The following is a 13481-nucleotide window of genomic DNA, read 5'->3' as shown; positions in this document are numbered from 1 at the left end:
GTTAACCCAGACTGCATCAAACAAACATTGCTATCTTCCCCAACTACCACCAAGTCCTCTCCATCGGATCCCATGACCACCTCCAGACCTAATCAGGTACAGTATCATCCCATCATCTACACTATACTTTTCACGGTTGATTGCCTGCAGACTGGAGAAAAAGATACTGGTGGGTTAAGGATGTATTGGTTCATTCATTCACATATGTGCACCATCATCAGATTCCAAGTAACCTGAGAAAGAAATATCAATTATTCCTGAAAATTTATATGCATTTTTAGCTTTAGATAACAAAAATATATTCAGATGGTAGACTACTGGAATTTTGGATTTTCACCTTAAAATTATGAATTTATGGAGCTCTGAGGGTTATTGATTGAGTTGGTGTTTATAATCTCGCTTATTGTTTCTCCCTAGAATTCTTGGTATATAAGTTAAGAATATCATATATGCAAAACATAAATGTATAAATATGACTTATTGAGTAAAGGTATATCTTTAAATGTGAATGCATTTTTCTTTGTTTTTTATTTCAGGTATGTCTTACTGTGTAACACTTTTAAACTTTTGATGAAAAGCATGTCCAGCAACCTAAAAGTAACTGGAAATTGGTATTTGTGATAATTTTAATGCTGTTTAACAACTCAGGAAATGGTACTTTCTTAGAATTTAATAATAGCATTTTCTTTGCTGGAGTGGCAAACTTTGCAATCAGAAATATATCTTAGTTTGATTTGATGGTTGTTTTTGTGCTGCATATTTGTAGGACATTCTTCAAAAATGCAGTTATTTTTGGCACATTTAAGGAAATCATCTACAATATTCTTTGTAATTCACAGCCTTCCTGTACTTTAACTGACAAATGTTGAAAAATATATTTATTAAAGTGATTAAACACACAAAAAAGAATTTAAAAAGTAATACCTATATCGATGGCAGTAATGAATAACATTATGCTTTCTGTTTACCAACCTTCTGCAAATTTGTCAATGACTTTGTCAAAATTATCTTTGCATATTCATGTTTGAGAAATAGCTTATGCAGATTTGTCAATTTATCTTTGATCATAATTGACAGATGAATATTTCTATTAATTTTTATTTGGAAATTTTTTTTCTCACATGGAGCAATAGATACACGAATAGTCAGGGAAAGACTTAAATATAAGGATAAATTTGGCAGAAATTCAGAAAAAATCCATTTCACAATAAATGGGAACCACAGTCCTGTCCACATCTGTTTCTTCAGGATTGATTCTAGCAGCTTTCAAATATCTTCTCAGTTGAAAAATTTTAAACAAATAAAAAACTCCAAATGATCACATAGAACTAGGCTACCAATGTTTATTTCAAAGCCACTGTTTAAAAGAAGGACAGTACAACAGGGATTCCAGACACAAGTTTCCTCTGAAGTGAACATGAACAATTCTGCGTCCACATGACCACGGGTAGCTGGGTCCCCGTGTGTCGGGCGTGGCGCTGAATGACCGGGAATACTCCCAAGTAACTTCCAAATGAAATACAATTCTCCTTAAAGGATAAGTTATAAAATGTGCTAATTTGAAACTTACATATATATTATGAAAAGTCAACAGTAACTGAAACAATGGTTGAGGTCTTAAACCTCAGGAGAATTTTGAGGGGAGGGCATTGTTTAGAATTGCTGGTATGCAGTGATAATAAAAAGCAGACCGACTTTTAGTGGTTTCTTACTGTTTTACAGTTTGTTACTGAGGACACCCCCTCTTGCCTGCATCAGGGCGCATGCTCCCACTGCCCCACCCTCAGCATGCCCTCCTTGCTATTGACACTGTACATGTCCCTCTGAGGCTCTTACCTCAATTACGAGTATATCTGTGTCATGACATCTTTGTCATCTGTCCCCCACTAGACGGTCTGCTCCATGGGGAGGTCACTGCTCTGCTCACACTTGGGCCCCAGCTCCCGGCAGAGTACCCGGCACCTACTAGACCCATAGTACATATCTGTTGGATAAATGTAGGTGAAGAACCTGGCACACAGTATGTACTCAGTAATAAGTAGCTGTCATTGCTATTATCTGCAGCGCGTTTATGGTCTGAAACGTTAATAACCATTTGAATGCCTCCACATTCAAATCGGCAAAATGCTGCCTGAATTTTGAAGCATGAATTTTACCTTCCCCAACAGTCATTCTTTGAGATCAGCAGTCACTTCTCGTTCATCTCTGGGGTCCCTTGAACCCCAGTAGGGGACCTGGCACTAAACAGGGGTCAATAAATATTCCATAACCAGAGTTTACTGAGCATCCATTACCCACCGGGAATTTTCTTTCATGTATGTGGTTTCTCCAGGGTCGGTATGAGCATGCTCACTTTACAGATGAGGAAAGTGAGACCCAGAAAGGCTGGATGACTTGCCCAAGATCACAGAGTCAATCAGTGCGGAAGCAGCTTTAATCCAGGTCTGCAGGGGCGCCAAAGCCCCTGATCTTTCCAGGACTCCATGTTGCTTCCCGGACGTGGGGTGTGAGGGAGGTGACTCCAGTTCAGGGTGGGACTGCGTGGGGGTGGGAAGCCTGTCCTTGGCACCCAGCTTCGTCAGGCTGGAGGAGCTTGGGCTTCACGTTAGGCACGGGCCAGGTGCCTGGGCTGACTCCTGGTCAAGCACAGTGGTCAGCACCTGTGTGCTTCCATGGCGTTGAGGCGCCCAGGTGTGGATGGGGAGGCCTGGGGTGGGGGTGGAGGTGGCGGACCTGAGTTCCAACGCAGGCAATCTCCCACCACCAAGAACTGTGCAGCCTGCAAGGCACGGAATCCCTCCAGGCTGTGGAGGATCGCTGGTGATGGGAGCATCCCCATGGAGATTAGAGATACTGACTAAGGCTGGCCCAGGGCTGGGCACAGGGAGAGCTGGGCACAGGAGGTGCTCTGCCGATGGCAATGTCTTCTATTTCTCCTTCGTGTTCTCTTCCCGGCCCCTCCCTTTTACAATCCAGGGGGAGCAAGGTTAACCGCAGTGGGCCTTACAGGGAGGGGGTGCTGCGCACCTGACGGGGCACCTCCAGGACCCTGCTAAGGCTGCTGCGGTCCAGCCTCCAGGTCGCTCTGGATCGAAGCGGTCCCTAGGCTCCTTCCACGAGGATGTCCCGGCGGCCGCACCGCTTCCGCCACTGCTCTCCGGCCAGTTGGCCACCAGCCTGCTCCCCTCTGAACGACTGAGCGGGGACTAGGCTACGGCAGTGGGCGACTCGAGAGAGGAACACGAACGTGGCCCGAACGGGTCTGGGTTTGGGCGTCTCGAGCGGTTTCCTGGCGCCACCTCGTGATCGTGTTCGGCGTTGCCGCGCCTGCTCTGAAAGGGGCTGCGGGGAGGGGGCGCAGGGGCTGGGGTCGGGCAAGTTTGGGCTCTTGGGCTGTAACACTGCGACGAACCCCAAGCCTTGCTCCTGTCTTTTGAGGGAAAACCAAGGCTTGAGGGCCCCTGAGGCCTGTGGCAGCGGGAAAGCTGGGGAAAGAAGCGCTGAGGGGTGTCCAGTCCAGGGAGGCTGAGATGGGGGTGAAGGACCCTTCCTGGGGCTCAGGAGGAGAAAAACACCCCAGTCTCTACATTATGGCTCTCTTTACCACGGGCTGAATCCCACAGCCGTTCCGATGTTCATCTGTGGCCAGACGTGGCAATGGCATCGCCCTCTCACTCCTGATTATTGCGGACAGATGGCGAGAGCTGGGGCCACAGCCCAGGCCCTGACTGTCTGGGACCTGGAAGCCCGAGTATGACCGTGCAACAGAGAGGAACTTCCTGGGCCAGCCCTGCTCACCCTGGGGCCTCCGTCTCCCAGGCAGCTGAGGTGTCAGCAATGCAGTGTCTGTCTATTGCCCTGCCACACCTCCAGGCCAGGCAGCGGGACAGCAGCGCGGGGGACTCTGGGCCCCTCGGGATTCCCCAGGAGGCCCCAGGACCCTCACCAGCAATGTCCACGGCTGCTCTGGTCCCTGTTGGAGGGAGAGGGCAGTCTGGGAATGACCCTCAGGAGGGTCACACAGCTAAGATATGGCAGAACTACTGCTTGAACCCAGATCTTCTGGCTCTAAACCCCATGGTCTCTGCTGGACCCTGTGTGATGAGAGGGGTGACCGTGTGGGATGTGAATCCAGTAAGAGTATGTGGGGAGGGGGTGAGGAGGTAGGTTTTCCAGCAGGAAACCAGGGACAAATAATCTCCAGGGATCCATGCGGTGCCAGCAAGCCCTATGGTCAGGTAGGGGGTGCGAGTCCTTGGGACATTGCTGTCGGGGGAGGGGTGTGTCAGGGAGTTGGGAGTCCAGGCAGGGATGCAAACGGTCACCTCTCAGTGCCATTCCCCCTGCCCTTCCTGGCATCACTATACAATCATAGCACTCTTTTTTTTGCTTTTAATTACAAATTTTAAACTATTTGAAGCACACAGAAAAGTGCAAAAAATGATGTAACAATTACCTATAACCCTCCAAGAAGTTTATACTGTTTTAAATATTTTGATTTATTTTCTTTTCAGAATACACACACACACACACACACACACACATAAATATTTTTTACCCTTGGCCTCCCTCTTTCTTCCTTCCCTGAAGTAGTTTTTCACTCCCAAACACATTTAAAAACTTTTATTAAATAGCTACATAGCCATAAACAATATGTGGTATTGTCTTGTGTCTTAAATTCTACATAAATGGTATCATAATATTACATAGCATTTTGAAAATTGCTTTATCTCAACATCGTGCTTTTGAGATCTATCAGGGCTGATTATGCAAATCTAATTCACTCATTGTAACCTCTGCGTGTCTTTTATCCGATGCCGACCACAATTTATGTACCCTCCTGCTAAGAACAGTATTTCATGATTATGATCAACGGGCACAGAGAACCTTCCTGAACATGTCTCCTTGTACACGCACAGAAGAGTTTCTCTGCAGTTGTCAGCTGGAAGTGGAAATTCTGGGTCATAATGTTTACACATCTTCAGCTTTACTAAGTATTGTCAAATCGTTCTCCAAAGTGGTAGCACCAATTCACACTCCCACGAAAAAGCTATACAACTCGAATTTCTTTACGGGCTCGATGAGGCCTATTAATTTTTGTCAATCTGTTGGGTGTGAAATGGTTTTCCATTCTTGTTTGAATTTGCATTTCCCTACTTACTAGTGAGACTAAACAGCTTCTCATGGCCATGGGTAGCTTCTTTTCTTTCAAAGGTCAATTCAGATCTTTTGTCTATTTTTCTTTTAGGTTATTTATCTTTTTCTTACTGGTATAAAGGAGTTCTGGATATCTTTTGTTAGTGACACTGATTGCAAACATTGTCACACAGCCCTTTTGCCATCTGATCCTGGACAGGGACTGAGGACCAGTGCTGGGTTGGATTAGTGATGTCTGCCACAGGTGTGGGAGGGGAAGCCAGAAGGGCTTTGGGTTAAGACTGCAGTATGGAGGTCCAGTTGCGAGACTAGGGCCAGTGAGGAGACTCCATCACAGGCACAAGGCCCAGTAGTGAGGCCACGGCAGGTCTGGGCAAGTCAGGTCAGCAGGTGAGGCCCTGGCCCACAAATCAGACCTCTTAAAATTGTTCTGAGAGACCTCTGAGAAGCCCATGGGGGTTTTGGCCCTGCTAGAATTTCTCTAGTTGAATTGTAGAATATGTGTATCCTTAGTGAGAGACACTGCAGGAGACTCATTACAGACTGTGTGCTCGGCACCCACCTTGGCCCTTGCACATGGCCCCATGGGACCCGTGGGACCAGAGGAAACATGCAAACATGAAACTCATGCTGCTCGCTGTGCTTTGAGTACTAAAGTCCTTTGTCTCTGACCCAGGGCTCTCGCATCTTCTGCCAGCATCTGTGAAACGGTGACCAGTTAATTTGTTAGTTTGCAAGTAGGGCAAAACCTCGGACTCTGAGTTTCTTTACATGGTCAGCATTTTCTTTGCTCACTATTTCTTCATGCATTTCAGACTCTCCTGTGATCATTTTCCTTCCTTCTGTAGTCCGTCTTCTAGAACTGATAGCGGTTTGCACTCCCAGCTATGTTTTGTTTGGAACTTTTAAACAATTATAAACTATAACACATGTTTAGAAAATGCATAAGACAAAAATGGATGGAATGATTATAAAATGGACACTAGACCCCCAACGTGTTCCTTTTTCAATCATGTTTCAGGAACTATCCTTTTATGTTAATCACATCCTTGCTTCTCTTTTTAGTTCTACCTATATCTCTATCAGACTCTTTATTTCCTTGCCTCTCGGTACTATTTGCCAGGTAATTTGAATATAGCTTGAGCTCACTAATTCTCTCTTCAGCTCTGTCTAATATGCCTTCAATAAGGTTTTTAATTTCAACCATTATATTTTTATTTCTTGAATTCTATTTTAGTTATTTATTTATTTTATTTTTAATTTTTTTTTTTGGCCACAGCTTGTGGGATCTTAGTTCCCCGACCAGGGATCGAATCCGCGCCCTCGGCAGTGAAAGCGTGGAGTCCTAACCACTGGACCGCCAGGGAATTCCCTTGAATTCTATTTTAAAATCCGTCTGTTCATTCCTAATTGTCTTTTGTTGAGTGGTTTCTTTATAACTGCACCTTTTATTTCTTTAAGTATTTTATAAATATATGTTCTATATTTTGTATCTGAAAACCCTCCGGTCTTCAGTCCTTAGGGATTTAAACCTGCAGTGCATTTCTTCTGCTGACTCACAGACATAGGAACTGCCTCCCATGTGCTGGTGATCTTTAATTGTGAGTTCATTGTTTGTTTAAAATGGGTAGGAGTTTTGTGGGCCTTAGGTGGGTATTGGGGAAGCAATCCTATAGACAGCATTTGCTTTTCTACTTCTGCTAGTACCAGAAGCACCACCGATCTGGGGTTACTTCATCTCACCTTGAATGAGGGACCCCAAGACTGCCCTTTCCCCATTTGGGCTGGCTTGAGCTTCAGTTTCTCAGCAATGGAGGGAAATTTATTAAGCTGCCTGTTGCCCCAGCCCTGCCAGCCCCTGGTCCCTTGTCCAGGATGGGGTATCCTTGGAGACATCCCTTATCTCTTGTCAGATCAGCCACATCTCAAATAAATATGTTTTTCAGAGTTGGGCTGTACTCCTCAGCCATGTAATTCCTGAAGCAGAAGACCATTTACATTCTCTAATAATTTCCTTTCTACTTAAACCATCCTGCATGGGTTCAGTTGCTTGCACTAAAGGCCAAATATGAGGGTGGGGGTACCTGTGGGAAGGGGGGCCCGGCGTCTCATTCCCTGGCTGCACATCCGCTTCCTCAGTGGCCAGGCTGATCTTCTCCCATGACCACGGGAGCAGGGGAAAGAGGAGTGGAAAGAGGGCGGGTGGGGCAGGGCCAGGATGCGTGAGTCTCCCATGGCCCAGTGGACCCCAAGGGAGGGTTAGGGTCATTCTGCTCATCTTCCCCGGGGAGGGCTGGCCACTGGGCAAGGGACCCTCAGCAACAGCAAAGGTGGGGTGGAGCCTGGGGTGGTAGGAGGGGCGGAGCCAGCAGAGGGCACCGAACGGGCAGGGGACCCCGCCAGCCCACTGTCCACCCCACGAGACATCAGGCACACAGCAGGGAGACTTGACACCCCCAAGGAGGTGATGACGGCAGGGGACTTTGAAACCCGGCTCCTCACCTCTCCCTGCCTCCTGCAGGCCCCTGGGTAGGGACTGACCGGAAGGAGGGGGGAGTGACCACTGCAAGGTGAGTTTCAATTGCCGCTGGATGGGACTGGGTTTGTTTGCATCTGAAAATCACCAGAAAGGCACCGGACATGCCAAGATGGTGGGATAGGATGGGAAGGAGAGGCTGAAGGCTGGATTTGGGGGCGAAAATCAAAGTGTTTTGTGGTAGGACCCCCCTGAGCTGAGCCGCATCGGGGCCCAGTGACCAACGCAGCCTCCCTGAGGGCACCCATTCTGTGCCCCATGGCCGGCTCAGCAGGAGCCCTCGTTGGGGGGCAGCACAAGGAGCCGAGGGTGAGGGGCCCTGGAGCGAGTGGCCCTGCTCTTGCTGGGCACAGCGTGGCCACTGCTGACATCCGGAGGGGACTCTCCTGGGCCGGCAACCCCACCCAGGAAGCCCCATCCCAGGGGCTGCTAGACTGAATCCCCCGGACACGGGGCCAGGTGCCCCCTCCCTCCCTCCCTCCTTCTCTAGGGATCAGGCTCAGGCCAGGCTCCGCCGACAGCAAAGGGTCCTGGAGACCCAGAGGAGTGAAGCCCCTGGACCTGGAGCACAGGCTGAGGCCCCGGCCAGGGCAGAGAGACAAGACGGGGCTCCCCTGGTGGCCCCGAGCCCGGGCCTGGCTGCGGGCCCGGGTCAGGAAGCAGCAGTGTGGGCCGCCTCGGGCCCCAGGGCCCCAGAGAGGGCAAAGCTGGAAGGACCAGGATGACCCCTGTGCCTGGGACCAGCTGAGGACTGCTGGCCAGAGTGAAGGGGATCCCAGAGGGCTCCCGCCAAAGCCTGGTCTCTACGGTTTACGGCCTCTTTGGTTGGTGCGTTTCCCTTACCATTGCGTTCGTAAGGAAGGCCTTTTAGTTTAAGCCTCCAGCTTGCCGAGTGAATGAAGGTGGGCCCAGGTGTGTCCACCTGGTGGAAAGTGCTTCCGAAGACAAACTTTCGGATCCTCAGTTTCCTCCCCTGTAAATGGGGTAATAATATTTACCTGAACGGGTTGTTGTGAGGGATAGTGAACTTGTGAAAGGGTCTAGCACAGGGCCTGGGCCACAGCAGGTGCTCAGGCAATGGTCAGTTATTATTCGACCTCCTTTTACACCTGCCCCAGTTGCCAGCACCTTAATGAATGAAAAAGGAATGGGTGGAAAAGAGAAATGACCTAAAGGGGTGTCGGAGCGCCCTCTGCTGGCCAAGAATGGTCAGAGGCCAAGTTGGAAACTATTCCAAGGCCAGAAGAGGGGCTGCACCCACCTGGGGAGAAGCTGATGACAGTCCTCCAGGGCCCAGCGTGGGGGCCAGTGGAGGACAGAGCTGTCCTGTCTACTGTCCTGAGATCCCTCATGGGGAGGAGGGAGCAGCTTCCATTCCTGTAGATGCGTGTGTACATCTGCAACAGCAGGGACAGCCAGCCCCCAAACCTGACACTTGCACTGTGAGGGTCTCCTGACTGCCAACACTCGCTGAGGTGTGGCTGAAGGAAGGGGGCTCTGCGCAGGCCTGAGGCTCCCGGTCGCCTGGTCTCAGGCCTGTGGCTTCCCCTCTCAGCTTGTTTCCTGCCCTGTGGACCAGATGCCGCCCATCCCACTCAGTCCTTTGGAATTACCATGGTTTACCTTCAGCCTCCTACTCCATCCTTGGCAGCCCCGTGAGAGAGAGGTTTCCACTGCTGCCTGACAGCTGCTTTTCAGAGAGGTTAAGTGACTGGGCTGAAGCCAACTTTGTGGTTGAGTCTGGGACCCCAGGTCCCAGCTCCAAGTCCCGCGTTCTTCGCGGGATGGTGGACGGTGGTGGAGACCCTCCCCTCTGCCCACCGTCCACCACCCACCCTGGACTTCAACCCTGCTGAGTCACTCCTTCCAGCTGGTCGGTTTGGCTTTGCCCTCTTTGCTTTGCAAAGGTGAGGACCTGGGCTGGAAGGAGCAGAGACCCCTTCAGCTGGCACAAAGGGGAACCGTGGTGAGCAGCAGGGAGGCACATGGCCAGGCTGCAGGAAGGGAGCTCATTTCTTCCTCCTTTTTCTCTATGGACAGGGGATTTTCCTCCTTGCTCAGGCCACGGGGCAGTTCGTAATATTCAATCCAGGCACATTATGATCTCTTTTTTTCTCTTGTCCAAGATCCTGGGGGAAAAAAACCCAAACACATCAGGCTGAATGTGCACCCACTGCTATGTGGGGCAGGGGCCAGGCGAGACAGCCCCAAAGTGCCCACCACCATAAGATTCTCTGAGATCTGGAAGATTCCATCCTTGGTGTCTGCCTGACGGCAGCTCCCCCAACCCACGCCCCCAGCTTCCTTGATTTACTCGGGGCTGAGCCTGGTTCTTTTCCTCTAAGTCCCCAGGGTATCTTGAGTTACCCTGCTCAGAATCCCCCTTCTCTAGAAATTCCCCCCATAACATGTATAGCAGCCACTTTCTTATATGACCTCAAATCCTTGGCCATGGTGATGGGATCCAGGGGAGGCACCTGATTGAGATTGGGCCAATCATATTACTATAACACTGGCCAAAGCCAACTGGATCCAGGACAAAAGAATGAAGCCCTTCCCTATGGATTGCTTATAACTGGGATCCAAGGAGTAGTGGTCAGTCCTTTTCTCATGTGGAAAGCAGCACGAATTCAAATTCAGAAACTCTTGAGGCCACGTGGAGAGAACATTTGTGTTTTCTTTCTTCATCCCCAAGTGATAGCCTCCTGATTTTCTTTTGGGAAGTGCCTTCCTCCCTGTGGTCTGATAGGACTGGCAGACAAAGGTGTAGGCCCAGCAACTGGGCTGGACCAGTGGGATTCTCTCTTGGGGGTTTGGAGCTTGTGCAGAAATTCACAGGGAGGTGAGGTGGGTGGGGCTCAGCAAGTCCCCAAAAGGAGGATCCCTGAAGCCCCTGCTTCCTGTTCTGTCCTCCCTGAGACTTGGTTAGTCAACTGTTTTTTTTTTTTTCCAATTCTGTAAGCCAGGAGCTTCCAGTAAATTCTGCTTCTCTTTCTGTTCTTCAATGCCCCCACCCCACCACATGCACATTGGAAATTTTCAGAAGTGGCAAAGTTGGAAGAATAGTGCAATGAAAGTCTTCTTCCCTTCACTTAGGTTCACCACCTGGTAATATTTTGCCACATTTGTTCACACATACACAATCAACTTTTATTCTTTCTGAATCATTTGTAACAGTTTATCCCTAAATCCTTTTGCAAAGTCCCCTGAGAATGAGGACATCCTCTTCCATAACCACAATACCATGATCACATCTTCCAGTTTTCTATTGTTGCACAATCACCTCAAAACCTAGAGGCTAAAAACAACAACAATTATTTTATTATCTCTCTTGGGTTTTGCTTTGTTTTTTGAAAATAAATTTATTTATTTATTTATTCATGGCTGCCTTGGGTCTTCGTTGCTGCGTGCAGGCTTTTCTCTAGTTGTGGCGAGCGGGGGCTACTCTTCAATGCGGTGCGTGGGCTTCTCATTGCGGTGGCTTCTCTTGCTGTGGAGCACGGGCTCTAGGTGCGTGGGCTTCAGTAGTTGTGGCTCGTGGGCTCTAGAGCGCAGGCTCAGTAGTTGTGGTGCATGGGCTTAGTTGCTCTGTGGCATGTGGGATCTTCCCGGACCAGGGCTTGAACCCGTGTCCCCTGCATTGGCAGGCGGATTCTCAACCACTGCGCTACCAGGGAAGCCCTCTCTCTTGGTTTTGTGGGTCGAGTGGGCTCAGCTGGGGGGCTGTCTCTCAGGACCTCTCTTGTGGTTGTAGCCAGATGGGGGCTGGGGCTGGAGCCGTCTAATGTTCTTCATCCCCATGGCTGGTGGTTGAGACTGCCTGCTGGCTGGGACTCAGCTGGGACTGTTGGCCAGAACACCTCTGGGTGGCTTCTCTGTGTGGCCTGGACGGCCTCACAGCATGGTAGCTGGGTTCCCAGTGTCAGGGTCCCAGGGGGCAGGAAATGGAAGCTACCAGGCTCTTCAGGCCCCTACCAAACACTGGCAGAGCATCACTTCCACCTTATTCTATTAGTCAAGGAGTCACAGAGCCCAGATTTAGGGACAGGACAGAGCCCCATCTCTTGATTGGAGGAGTGTCCAAGAATTTGGGGGCTATATTTTAAAACTAACACACAACCCCATGAATTCAATGTCAACACAATAATATTACCTAAAACACAGTCTGTACTTAAGCTTGTCCTAATGATGTCCTTTATACCTATTTAAACAAATCCAGAATTCAATCCAGGTTATGCCCTGCATTTAGTTGTCATGATTCTTTAGTATTCTAGAACCCTCCACATGTATTTTGTCTTTCAGGACATTGCTATCTTTGAAGAATCCAGTTGTCTTGCAGAATATGCTACAATCCATGTTTGTCTGGTGGTGTCCTCAGGATTTGATTCAACATTTTTTGGCAAGAATACTACCGAGATGGCATTGCATACTTCCTGCAGCACATCTGGGGCACATAATGTCATTAAATCAAAAGAAATATGAAACCTCCCCCCACAAAACATGTCATTCATTGATTTATTAAAAACTTCACTTCGCTCTACCTATAGGACAGGGTGCTCTAGAACTAAGAAACCTAATAAGTCACTCAAACCTCTCATCCTGTCTGCAAATGCCTGTTATTGCTAATCAAGGGAAACAGAAGATAATTCAACATGAACAGAAAAAAGCAGACAACGTCCATTCGAAAAAAAAATAGAAAATGAGAATCAAAACATTTCAGCTAATGAAAATTCTCCTCCAGAAAACCACCACCAGGCAGTCTAACATAACACTTCAACCTGTGCTAAATATCCTTAAACAAGGTTTTGCAGATATGAAGAAAACACTGTAAATCAGAAATTTTAAGACATCATACAAAAATGGACCCCAATATGAGAAGCAGGAAATGAGAGTTAACAAAAATCAGGAAAGGAATAGAAGAAAAAGTCAAAATCATCTCACAAGTGAAGATTAAATTGCAAGGTACGGGACTTCCTTGGTGGTCCTGTAGTTAAGACTCTGTGCTCCCAGTGCAGGGGTCCCAGGTTTGGTCAGGCAACTAGATCCTGAATGCCACAACTAAAGATCCCACATGCCACAACTAAGACCCAGGGCAGCCAAATAATAAAATAAATAAATAAATATTTAAAAAATTGCAAGGTACTCAACTGAAAATATCATAAGAGGCATTCACATCATAAAAGGAATGAAAAAATCCAAGAGAACAAAAATAAAATCAATCAAAAAGTAAAAAGTGTCAGAGAAAAAGAGGTGGTTAAATATAAGCAAAGATGGTCCAACACACACATAACTGGAGTGCTCAGAGACAGAAAAATAAAACAATAGAAGAGAACTAAGATCACACAAAAGTATCACTTCCCACAGAAAAAAGAAACTTTCTAGAAATAAATGACATGAACATAATAAAAGGCCCTATCGGGTTTTCCCTGGTGGCCCGGTGGCTAAGACTCTGCGTTTCCAATGCAGGGGGCGTGGGTTCAATCTCTGGTCGGGGAACTAGGATCCCACATGCTGCACGGTGTGGCCAAAAAATTAAAAAAATATATATAAAAGGGCCTATCAAGTACTTAGAAAAAATGACCTGGAATGGTCAACCCTGGGACAAATGTTAGTAAAACCTAGAAAAAGAAGAAACGTGTCCTGATCATGCTGAAGGTGGGGGGCCTGGCAGTGTTATTTACTCTCCCTGTTGTTTGCAATGGCTTTGGGAGGATGTGTGGAGAGATTTGGATTTCAGCAGCTGCCATTATCTAAGGGAACCTGGAACCCAGCTCAGGTCCTCTTGGTG

This window comes from Eschrichtius robustus, chromosome 12 (genome assembly GCF_028021215.1).
Source record: "Eschrichtius robustus isolate mEscRob2 chromosome 12, mEscRob2.pri, whole genome shotgun sequence".
In the NCBI taxonomy this organism is placed as follows: domain Eukaryota; kingdom Metazoa; phylum Chordata; class Mammalia; order Artiodactyla; family Eschrichtiidae; genus Eschrichtius; species Eschrichtius robustus.
Note: the sequence above shows the minus strand (reverse complement) of the source record.